Below are 11,316 nucleotides of genomic sequence, written 5' to 3'. Positions count from 1 at the left end.
GAGGCAGGCAGAGAGAGAAGAGGAAGCAGGCTTCCTGCTGAGCAGAGAGCCTGATGCGGGGCTCGATCCCAGGACCCTGGGATCATGACCTGAGCCGAAGGCAGCGGCTTAACCCACTGAGCCACCCAGGCGCCCCTAACATTGGATTTTTGATAGGAATTGGATTTACAGACGGTTTTTGGTAGTATGGACATTTTAACAATGTTAATTCTTACCATTCATAAATATGAGCTATCTTTCCATTTGTGTCTCCTTCAATTTCTTTATCAATGTCATAGTTTATGGAGTACAGATCTTTCATCTTCTTAGTTAAATCTATTCCTAAGTATTTTATTATTTTTGATGCTATTGTGAATTAGATTGTTTTCTTTATTTTTTCAGATAGTTCATCATTAGAGTGTTAAAATGCTCCTGTCTTGTGCTTACTTTGGCAGCACATATACTAAAATTGGAATGATGCAGAGAAGATTAGCATGATCACTGAACAAGGATGACATGAAAAACTGGGAAGCATTCCATATTAAAAAAAATGAAACAAAACAAAATTCTTGTCTTTTATATATTGATCTTGTATTTGGCAGCTTTACTAAATTTGTTTATTCAAATTTTTTGGTGAAGATTTTAGGATTTTTTAACATGTAAGTTCATGTTATCCAAAAAAAGAAAATTTTACTTCTTCTTTTTTTTTTTTTTTTTGGAGTCTCTTATTTCTTTGTGTTCCTTGTTTCTCTGGCTAGGACATCCAGTACTATGTCAAATGAGAGTAGTGAAAGTGGACACACTTGTCTTTTTTCTGATCTTTAAGGGGAAAACTTTCAAACGTTTTTGATTGAATATGAGATTAGCTCTGGGCTTGCAATATGTGTTTTTTCTTTAATGGATTTTTTAACTTATTTTTTAAAAATTTTTATAAACATATAATGTGTTTTTATCCCTAGGGGTACAGGTCTGTGAATCACCAGGTTTACACATTTCACAGCACTCACCATCACTCACATAGCACCTGCCCTCCCCAATGTCCATACCCCCACCATCCTCTCCCAACACACCTCCCCCCAGCAACCCTCAGTCTGTTTTGTGAGATTCAGTCTTTTATGGTTTGTCTCCCTCCCAATCCCATCTTCTTTTATTTTTCTTTTCGTACGCCCGAAACCGCCTATGTTGCATCTCCACTTCATCATATCAGGGAGATCATATGATAGTTGTCTTTCTCAGATTGATTTATTTCGCCAAGCATAATACCCTCTAGTTCCATCCACGTCATCACAAATAGCAGGATTTCATTTCTTTGGATGGCTGCATAGTATTCCATTGTACATATATACCACATCTTATTTATTGATTCATCTGTTGAAGGACATGTAGGTTCTTTCCATAGTTTAACTATTGTGGATATTGCTGCTATAAACATTTGGGTGCATGTGCCCCTTCAGAATGCCACGTTTGTATCTGTAGGGTATATACCCAGTACTACAAGCACTGGGTCATAGGGTAGTTGTATTTTCAGCTTTTTGAGGCAGCTCCACGCTGTTTTCCAGAGTGGTTGCACCAGCTTGCATTGCCACGTACAGTGTAGGAGGGTTGCCCTTTCTCCACATCCTCGCCAGCATCTGTCATTGACTGACTTGTTCATTTTAGCCATTCTGAAAGGTGTGAGGTGGTATCTCATTCTGGTTTTGATTTGTATTTCCCTGATGCCGACTGATGTGGAGCATTTTTTCATGTGTCTGTTGGCCATTTGGATGTATTCTTTGCAGAAATGTCTGTTCATGTCCTCTGCCCATTTCTTCATTGGATTATTTGTTCTTAGGGTGTTGAGTTTGATAAGCTCTTTATAGATTTTGGATACTGGCCCTTTATCTGGTATGTCATTTGCAAATATCTTCCCCCAGGTAACTTCTGACAGTCATCTTTTGGCTTTGTTAACTGTTTCCTTTGCTGTGCAAAAGCTTTTTGATCTGATGAAATCCCAATAGTTCAGTCTTGCCCTTGCTTCCCTTGCCTTTGGCGATGTTCCTAGGAAGAAGTTGCTGCTGCTGAGGTCAAAGAGGTTGCTACCTGTTCTCTCCTCAAGGATTTTTTGGATTCCTTTCTCACATTATGCTTCTTCATCCATTTCCAGTCTATTTTCATGTATGGTGTAAGGAAATGGTCCAATTTCATTTTTCTGCATGTGGCTGTTCAATTTTCCCAACACCATTTGTTGAAAAGGCTGTCTTTTTTCCATTGGACATTCCTTCCTGCTTTGTTGACGATTAGTTGACCTTAGAGTGAGGGTGTATTTCTGGGCTCTCTATTCTGTTCCATTGATCTATGTCTATTTTGGGGACAGTTCCCTACTATCTTGATGATGACAACTTTGTAATAGAGCTTGAGGTCTGGAATTGTGATGCCAACAACTTTGGCTTTCTTTTTCAATATTCCTCTGGCTATTCGAGGTATTTTCTGGTTCCATATATATTTTCGGATTATTTGTCCCATTTCTTTGGAAAAAATGGATGGGATTTTGATAGGGATTGCATTAAATGTGTAGATTGCTTTAGGTAGCATAAACATTTTCACAATATTTGTTCTTCCAATACAGGAGCATGGAATATTTTTCCATTTCTTTGTGTCTTCTTCAATTTCTTTCATGAGTACTTTAGAGTTTTCTGAGTATAGATTCTTTGTCTTTTTGGTTAGGGTTATTCCTAGGTATCTTAGGGTTTGGGGTGCAATTGTAAATGGGATTCACTCCTTAATTTCTATTTCTTCAGTCTTGTTGGTTTAAAAAAATGCAACCAATTTCTGTGCATTGATTTTATATCCTGACACTTTACAGAATTCCTATACAAGTTATAGCAGATTTGGAGTGGAGTCCTTTAAGTTTTCCACATACATTATCATATCATCTGAAAACAGGGATAGTTTGACTTCTCTTTTGCCAATTTGGCAAAATTTGGATGCCTTTAATTCCTTTTTGTTGTCTGATTGCTGAGGCTAGGACTTCTAGTACGATGTTGAATAGCAGTGGTGATAACAGACATCCCTGCCGTGTTCCTGACCTCAGCGGAAAGTATTGTTTTTCTCCATTGAGAATGATATTTGCAGTGGGTTTTTCATAGATGGCTTTGATAATATTGATAATATGTGCCCTCTATCCCTACACTTTGAAGAGTTTTAATCAGGAAGGGATACTGCACTTTGTCAAATGCTTTTTCAGCATCTATGGAGAGTATCATATGGTTCTTGTTCTTTCTTTTATTGATGTGTTGTATCATATTGGTTGATTTGTAGATGTTGAACCAACCTTGTAGCCCTGGAATAAATCCCACTTGGTCGTGGTGAATAATCCTTTTAATGTACTGTTGAATACTATTGGCTAATATTTTGGTGAGAATTTTCGCATCTGTGTTCATCAAGGATATTGGTCTGTAGTTCTCTTTTTTGATGGGATCCTTGTCTGGTTTTGGGATCAAGGTGATGCTAGCCTCAGTAAAAAAGAGTTTGGAAGTTTTCCTTCCATTTCTATTTTTTTTGGAACAGTATCATGAGAATAGGAATTAATTCTTCTTTAAATGTTTGGTAGAATTCCCCTGGGAAGCCATCTGGCCCGGGGCTTTTGTTTGTTTGGCGATTTTTGATGACTGTTTCAATCTCCGTACTGGTTATGGGTCTGTTCAGGTTTTCTATTTCTTCCTGGTTCAGTTGTGGTAGTTTATATGTCTCTAGGAATGTATCCATTTCTTCCAGATTGTTGAATTTGTTGGCGTAGAGTTGCTCATAGTATGTTCTTATAACTGTTTGTATTTCTTTAGTGTTGGTTGTGATCTCTCCTCTTTCATTCATGAATTTATTTATTTGGGTTCTTTCCCGTTTCTTTTGATAAGTCTGGAAAGGGGTTTATCAATCTTATTAATTCTTTCAAAGAACCAGCTTCTAGTTTCGTTGATTTGTTCTATTGTTTTTTTTCTGTTGTTGTTGTTGTTGTTTTGTGGTTTTTGTTTCTTTGTTTATTTGTTTCTATTTCATTGATTTCTGCTCTGATCTTTATTATTCCTCTTCTTCTGCTGGGTTTAGGCTTTCCTTGTTGTTCTTTCTGCAACTCCTTTATGTGCAGGGTTATGTTGTGTATTTGAGATCTGAGAGAGAAGCGTGGTTGCACATGTCTGTCCTTGCGCTCCCCAGGAGCAAGTCTGGGGAAGGTGCAGCACGCCGCCCCCAGAGAAGAGAAGGAGCCGTTGGCCTTGTGGTTGGGAAAAGGTCAGGAAGCAGGATAGCCTGCCGTGGCAGACACAGCAGGCTGGTGGCAAGACAAGTGTCACCCGCTCCCTGTGCAGAGAGACGAAGCCTGGCTGCTAAGGAGACATGAAAGGACGACTAGGGCACGGACGCGTGCTCCACTCTGAGGAAGGAGTCTGGGCAGAAGGCAGGCCTGTCCTGTGCCTCTGGTCCCAAGGGGACAGCATCTCCTTGACCACCGGTCCGTAGGGCAGACTTGGGCTTGCTACCAGGCGCCATACCCGGAACTCGCAGAAACAGCTCCCTCGAGAAACGGGCAGTCAGATGCCATCTTCCTCCAAGATGTGACAGCGTTTTCGGTGGCAGGGGGTTTGCCGAAGAAGGAGCTTCGGCATTCCAGTGAATGGGCGGTGTTCAGGGATCCTGTCGCCTCTCCTCACCTGTGGGGAAGGCACTGACCTAATCCGCGAGTCCGCCTGAGGGCCAGTGCCAAAGGCCAAGCGTTGCCTACACCGGGAGATGGTAGTGTGCATTGAGTGCCAATCCTAGGCCACGCACGCTGCTGCAGGGTTGTGGCTGTGTCTGCTTAGTTCGGCCTGGCAGGGTGAACCCAGGGCGCCAACATGGAGCCCGGAAAAGCAAGGCCCAAGAGGGACCAGCTCTCCCGCGGCTCTTCTTCCCTGACATGACAGAGTGAACACCGAAAGCCTTGCTGAGGAAGTGCAGCAAAGTGCCGTTCCGGCCAAGCTGAAAACCTCTGCGAAAGCATAGCAGTCGCTGGGAAATCAGAGTCGGTTCTGTGGGCTGCTGTTGCTGCTTGCCTTAGCCTAGTATTCGCAGCATGGCGGGAGAAACCCTCATAGAGTGAAAGCCTCTTTGCCCGGGCATCCCCTCTGGGAAAGCACAGCATTCTTAGGGAAATCAGAGCCGGGTCTGTGGGATGATGCTGCTGCTTGCCTGAGCAAGACTCTACAGCATGGTGTAATAAACCGGCATGGAGCAAAATCCTCTCTGCCTGGGCATCCCCTCTGCCTGAGAGAGAACCCTGGTTGCGCCTGTGGAAAGAGCCTTAAGGAAAGGGACATGTCTGTCACTGGGCTCCCCAGGAGCCTGTCTGGGGAAAGTGCAGCACGCTGCCCCAGGAGAAGAGAAGGAGCCCTTGGCCTTGTGGTCGGGAAAGGGTCGGGAAGCTGGAGAGCCGGCCCTGGCAGGAACAGCGGGCCGGTGGCAAGACAAGTGTCACCCGCTCCCTGTGCAGAGAGTCGAAGCCTGGCTGCTAAGGAGACACGAGGGGACGATTGGGCAGGGGAGCGTGCTCCAATCTGAGAAAGGAGTCTGCGCAGAAGGAAGGCCTTTCCTGTGCCTCTGGTCCCAAGGGGACAGCATCGCCTTGGCCATCTGTCCAGAGGGCAGACGTGGGCTTGCCACCAAGCTCCCGGCCCTGAACTCACAGAAACAGCTCCTGGAGGAACGGGCATTCAGATGCCATCTTCCTCCAGGATGTGGCAGCATTGGCGGAGGCAGGGGGTGTCCCGGAGAAACAGGGACAGTTACCCATTACTCCCCAACCCAGGGCACGGGCAGTGTGCAGTGATCCTCTCATGTCTCCTCAAGGATGGGGAAGGCACTGGCCTAGTCTCCTGTCCACCTGAACGCCAGAGCGAAAGGGCAGACCTTGCCTACGCCGAGAGATGGCATTGTGAGCAGAGTGCCATCCTAGGCCATGCACGCTGCTGCAGGGTCGAGGCTGTGTCTGCTTATTTCGGCTTGGCAGGATGAACCCAGGATGTGAACTTGGAGCCCGGGATAGCAAGGCACAAGAGGCACCAGCTCTCACGCAGCTCTTCTTCCCTGACACGACTGAAGCCTTGCTGAGGAAGCAGCGGTGACGTGCTGTTCGCTCCAAGCCAAAGCCTCTGCAAAAGCACAGCATTCGCTGAGAAATCAGAGTTGGTTCTGCGGGCTCTGCTGCTGCTTGCCTGAGCCGTCTCACGGTGGGAGAAACCCGCATACAGCGAAAGCCTCTTTGCCGTGGCATCTCCTCTGGGAAAGCACAGCATTCATTGGGAAATCAGAATCGGATGTGTGGGATGCTGCAGCTGAATGCCTGAGCTAGTCTCCGCAGCATGGTGGAAGATAACCGCATGGAGTGAAATCCTCTTTGCCCTAGCACCCCTTTGCCTAAGAGAGAGGCATGGTTGCACATCTGAAAGGGCCTTAAGGAAAGGGACACGTCTGTCACCGCGCTCCCCAGGAACAAGTCTGGGGAAGGCTCAGCACGTCGCCACCAGAGAAGAGAAGGAGCCCTTGGCCTTGGGGTCGGGAAACGGTCCGGAGGCAGGAGAGCCTGCCCTGGCAGAAACAGCAGGCCGGTGGCAAGACAAATGTCACCCGCTCCCTGTGCAGAGAGACGAAGCCTGGCTGCTAAGGAGATATGAAAGGACGACTAGGGCATGGATGCGTGCTCCACTCTGAGGAAGGAGTCTGGGCAGAAGGCAGGCCTGTCCTGTGCCTCTGGTCCCAAGGGGACAGCATCTCCTTGGCCACCTGTCCCAAGGACAGACTTGGGCTTGCCACCAGGTGCCATACCCAGAACTCGCAGAAACAACCCCATGGAGAAACGGGCAGTTAGATGCCCTCTTCCACCAAGATGTGGCAGCATTGTGGGTGGCAGGGATGTGCTGGGGAAGGAGTGGAGACAGTCCCCCACAGTTCCCCATCCCAGTGCACGGGCCGTGTGCAGGGATCCTGTCGCCTCCGCTCTCCTGTGGTGTAGGCACTGGCCTAGACACCGAATCTGCCTGAGCACCAGAGGAAGAGACAAAGCCTTACCTACGCCAGGAGATGGTAATAGGCATAGAGTGCCATGCTAGGCCACGCACGCTGCTGCAGGGCTTGACTGTGTCTGATAGTCCGGCTTAGCAAGGTGAACCCCGGGCGCGAACTTGGAGCCCGGGAAAGCAAGGCCCAAGAGGCACCAGCTCTCCCGCTGCTCTTCTTCCCTGCCGCGACAGAACGAATGACCAAAGCCTTGCTGAGGAAGCAGCAGCGAAGTGCGGTTCGCGCCAAGCTGAAATCCTCTGGGAAAGCATAGCTGTCGCTGGGAAATCACAGTCGGTTCTGCGGGCTGCTTTTGTTGCTTGCCTTAGCCTAGTATTCGCAGCACGATGGGAGAAACCCGCATAGAGCGAAAACCTCTTTTCCCGGGCATTCCCACTGGGAAAGCACAGCATTCTTTGGGAAATCAGAGTTGGGTCTGTGGGATGCTGCCTGCTGCTTGCCGGAGCTAGTCTCCACAGCACGGTGTAATAAACCCACATGGAGCAAAATCCTCTTTGCCTGGGCATCCCCTCTGCCTGAGAGAGAAGCGCGGTGGCGCCTGTGGAAAGAGCCTTAAGGAAAGGGACATGTCTATCACTGCAGAGCGACAAAAGCCTGTCTGCTAAGGAGACACGAGAGCAAGATTAGGGCAGGGGAAAGGGCTCCACTCTGACGAAGGAGTCTGGGCAGAAAGCATGCCTGTCCTGAGCCTTTGGGCCCAAGGAGACAGCATCTACTTGGCCACCTGTCCGTGGTGGAGACATGGGCTTGCCACCAGGCACCACCCTGAACTCGAGAAACAACTCCCAGAAAGAACTGGCCATCAGATGCCATCTTACTCCAGGATGTGGAAGCTTGGAGGAGGCACAAGGTTTAAGGGGAAGGAGTGGGGACAGTCCCCCAAAGCTCCCTATTCAGTGCATGGGCGGTGTGCAGGGATCCTGTCACCTCTCCTTTCCTGTGGGGAAAGCACTGGCCTAGTCTGCGAGTCCGCCTGAGCGCCAGAGTAAATGGCCAAGCGATGCCTATACCTGGAGATGGTAGTGTGCATAGAGTGCCATCCTAGGCTAGGCACGTTACTGCACGGTTGTGGCTGTGTCTGCTTAGTTCGGCCTGGCAGGGTGAACCCATGAAACGAAGATGGAGCCCAGGAAAGCAAGGCCCAAGAGGCACCAACTCTCCTGCAGCTCTTCTTCCCTGACGCGACTGAAGCCTTGCTGAGGAAGCAGCGGTGAAGTGCTGTTCACTCCAAGCCAAAGCCTCTGCAAAATCACAGCATTCGCTGAGAAATGTTCTGCGGGCTGCTGCTGCTTGCCTGAGCCAAGTCTCGCAGTGGGAGAAACCCTGCATACAGCAAAAGCCTCTTTGCCTGGGCATCTCCCCTGGGAAAGCACAGCTTTCGTTGCGAAATCAGAGTTGGGTTTGGGGATGCTGCTGCTTGCCTGAGCTAGTCTCCGTAGCACGGTGTAGATACACGTATGGAGCGAAATACTCTTTGCCCTAGCATCCCCTTTGCCTGAGAGAGAAGCATGGTTGCACATGTCTGTCACTGCGCTCCCCAGGAGCAAGTGTGGGGATGGCACAGCATGCTGCCCCTTGAGAAGAGAAAGAGCCCCTGGCTTTGAACAGCCACATGCAGAAAAATGAAATTGGACCATTTCCTTACACCATACATGAAAATAGACTGGAAATGGATGAAGAAGCATAATGTGAGAAAGGAATCCAAAAAATCCTTGAGGAGAGAACAGGTAGCAACCTCTTTGACCTCAGCAGCAGCAACTTCTTCCTAGGAACATCGCCAAAGGCAAGGGAAGCAAGGGCAAGACTGAACTATTGGGATTTCATCAGATCAAAAAGCTTTTGCACAGCAAAGGAAACAGTTAACAAAGCCAAAAGATGACTGTCAGAAGTTACCTGGGGGAAGATATTTGCAAATGACATACCAGATAAAGGGCCAGTATCCAAAATCTATAAAGAGCTTATCAAACTCAACACCCTAAGAACAAATAATCCAATGAAGAAATGGGCAGAGGACATGAACAGACATTTCTGCAAAGAATACATCCAAATGGCCAACAGACACATGAAAAAATGCTCCACATCAGTCGGCATCAGGGAAATACAAATCAAAACCAGAATGAGATACCACCTCACACCTTTCAGAATGGCTAAAATGAACAAGTCAGTCAATGACAGATGCTGGCGAGGATGTGGAGAAAGGGCAACCCTCCTACACTGTACGTGGCAATGCAAGCTGGTGCAACCACTCTGGAAAACAGCGTGGAGCTGCCTCAAAAAGCTGAAAATACAACTACCCTATGACCCAGTGCTTGTAGTACTGGGTATATACCCTACAGATACAAACGTGGCATTCTGAAGGGGCACATGCACCCAAATGTTTATAGCAGCAATATCCACAATAGTTAAACTATGGAAAGAACCTACATGTCCTTCAACAGATGAATCAATAAATAAGATGTGGTATATATGTACAATGGAATACTATGCAGCCATCCAAAGAAATGAAATCCTGCTATTTGTGATGACGTGGATGGAACTAGAGGGTATTATGCTTGGCGAAATAAATCAATCTGAGAAAGACAACTATCATATGATCTCCCTGATATGATGAAGTGGAGATGCAACATAGGCGGTTTCGGGCGTACGAAAAGAAAAATAAAAGAAGATGGGATTGGGAGGGAGACAAACCATAAAAGACTGAATCTCACAAAACAGACTGAGGGTTGCTGGGGGGAGGTGTGTTGGGAGAGGATGGTGGGGGTATGGACATTGGGGAGGGCAGGTGCTATGTGAGTGATGGTGAGTGCTGTGAAATGTGTAAACCTGGTGATTCACAGACCTGTACCCCTAGGGATAAAAACATATTATATGTTTATAAAAATTTTTAAAAAATAAGTTAAAAAATCCATTAAAGAAAAAACACATATTGCAAGCCCAGAGCTAATCTCATATTCAATCAAAAACGTTTGAAAGTTTTCCCCTTAAAGATCAGAAAAAAGACAAGTGTGTCCACTTTCACTACTCTCATTTGACATAGTACTGGATGTCCCAGCCAGAGAAACAAGGAACACAAAGAAATAAGAGACTCCAAAAAAAAAAAAAAAAGAAGAAGTAAAATTTTCTTTTTTTGGATAACATGAACTTACATGTTAAAAAATCCTAAAATCTTCACCAAAAAATTTGAATAAACAAATTTAGTAAAGCTGCCAAATACAAGATCAATATATAAAAGACAAGAATTTTGTTTTGTTTCATTTTTTTTAATATGGAATGCTTCCCAGTTTTTCATGTCATCCTTGTTCAGTGATCACGCTAATCTTCTCTGCATCATTCCAATTTTAGTATATGTGCTGCCAAAGTAAGCACAAGACAGGAGCATTTTAACACTCTAATGATGAACTATCTGAAAAAATAAAGAAAATAATCTAATTCACAATAGCATCAAAAATAATAAAATACTTAGGAATAGATTTAACTAAGAAGATGAAAGATCTGTACTCCATAAACTATGACATTGATAAAGAAATTGAAGGAGACACAAATGGAAAGATAGCTCATATTTATGAATGGTAAGAATTAACATTGTTAAAATGTCCATACTACCGAAAACCGTCTGTAAATCCAATTCCTATCAAAAATCCTATGTAAAACATACCTTAAATTTAGTTTCAAAATATTTTATAGCATATAATGGACAATATACATAAGCCTTAAAGAAACAATCATATAAATAACCATTTCATACCTACTTAAAAATTGCATAATACCACATCCCTATATCCTCTCTGAATTCTCTAAAATAACCCTCAAAGTAAATACATTTTTAAAAATAACAGATTTTTTTGTCAAATAATTTAATAAAATAAAAGTTTCATTCATCTATGTAGATCATAATAAATGTTTTTAATAAGCATGATATTATAACTCTGAAGTGTGCTAAAATGAAACCACCTGCTAGGGGTGACAGAAAAAAAATAAACATCATTTTTCCAAATAAGAGGAATTTATTACCTTTGAATCAATGCATGTGGATTTGCTCAAACTGGCAATAAAGGAATATGGAAACACAAACCATAGAAAGTCATATTTTAGATTTCTAAAAGACTTCGAAGTGAAGAGTATACATTTTTTAAATGCTACATAATGCTACGTAATGACAAGATGACAGGTTGTGACAAATAGCATTTTAAAAGCTCTACTCATAATGGAACGGAAGGTGTCATTTCCCTATAATTTTATATATGTCATTAATTT

The 11,316-nt window shown here is 45.0% G+C and overlaps 2 non-coding genes across 2 annotated transcripts; one reads left to right on the top strand and one right to left on the bottom strand.

Moving 5' to 3' along the window:
* The first annotated feature begins 418 nt into the window (after positions 1-418).
* LOC131832819 (U6 spliceosomal RNA) lies at positions 419-525 on the top strand. The gene has a single exon (XR_009354182.1). It is a non-coding gene; the product is annotated as a U6 spliceosomal RNA (small nuclear RNA).
* A 9,796-nt stretch (positions 526-10,321) lies between these two features.
* On the bottom strand, positions 10,322-10,428 carry LOC131832827 (U6 spliceosomal RNA). Its single transcript, XR_009354189.1, has one exon. It is a non-coding gene; the product is annotated as a U6 spliceosomal RNA (small nuclear RNA).
* Positions 10,429-11,316: the final 888 nt, after the last annotated feature.

This window comes from Mustela lutreola, chromosome 5, assembly GCF_030435805.1.
Source record: "Mustela lutreola isolate mMusLut2 chromosome 5, mMusLut2.pri, whole genome shotgun sequence".
In the NCBI taxonomy this organism is placed as follows: domain Eukaryota; kingdom Metazoa; phylum Chordata; class Mammalia; order Carnivora; family Mustelidae; genus Mustela; species Mustela lutreola.
This window is presented reverse-complemented; position numbering and strand designations above follow the sequence as displayed.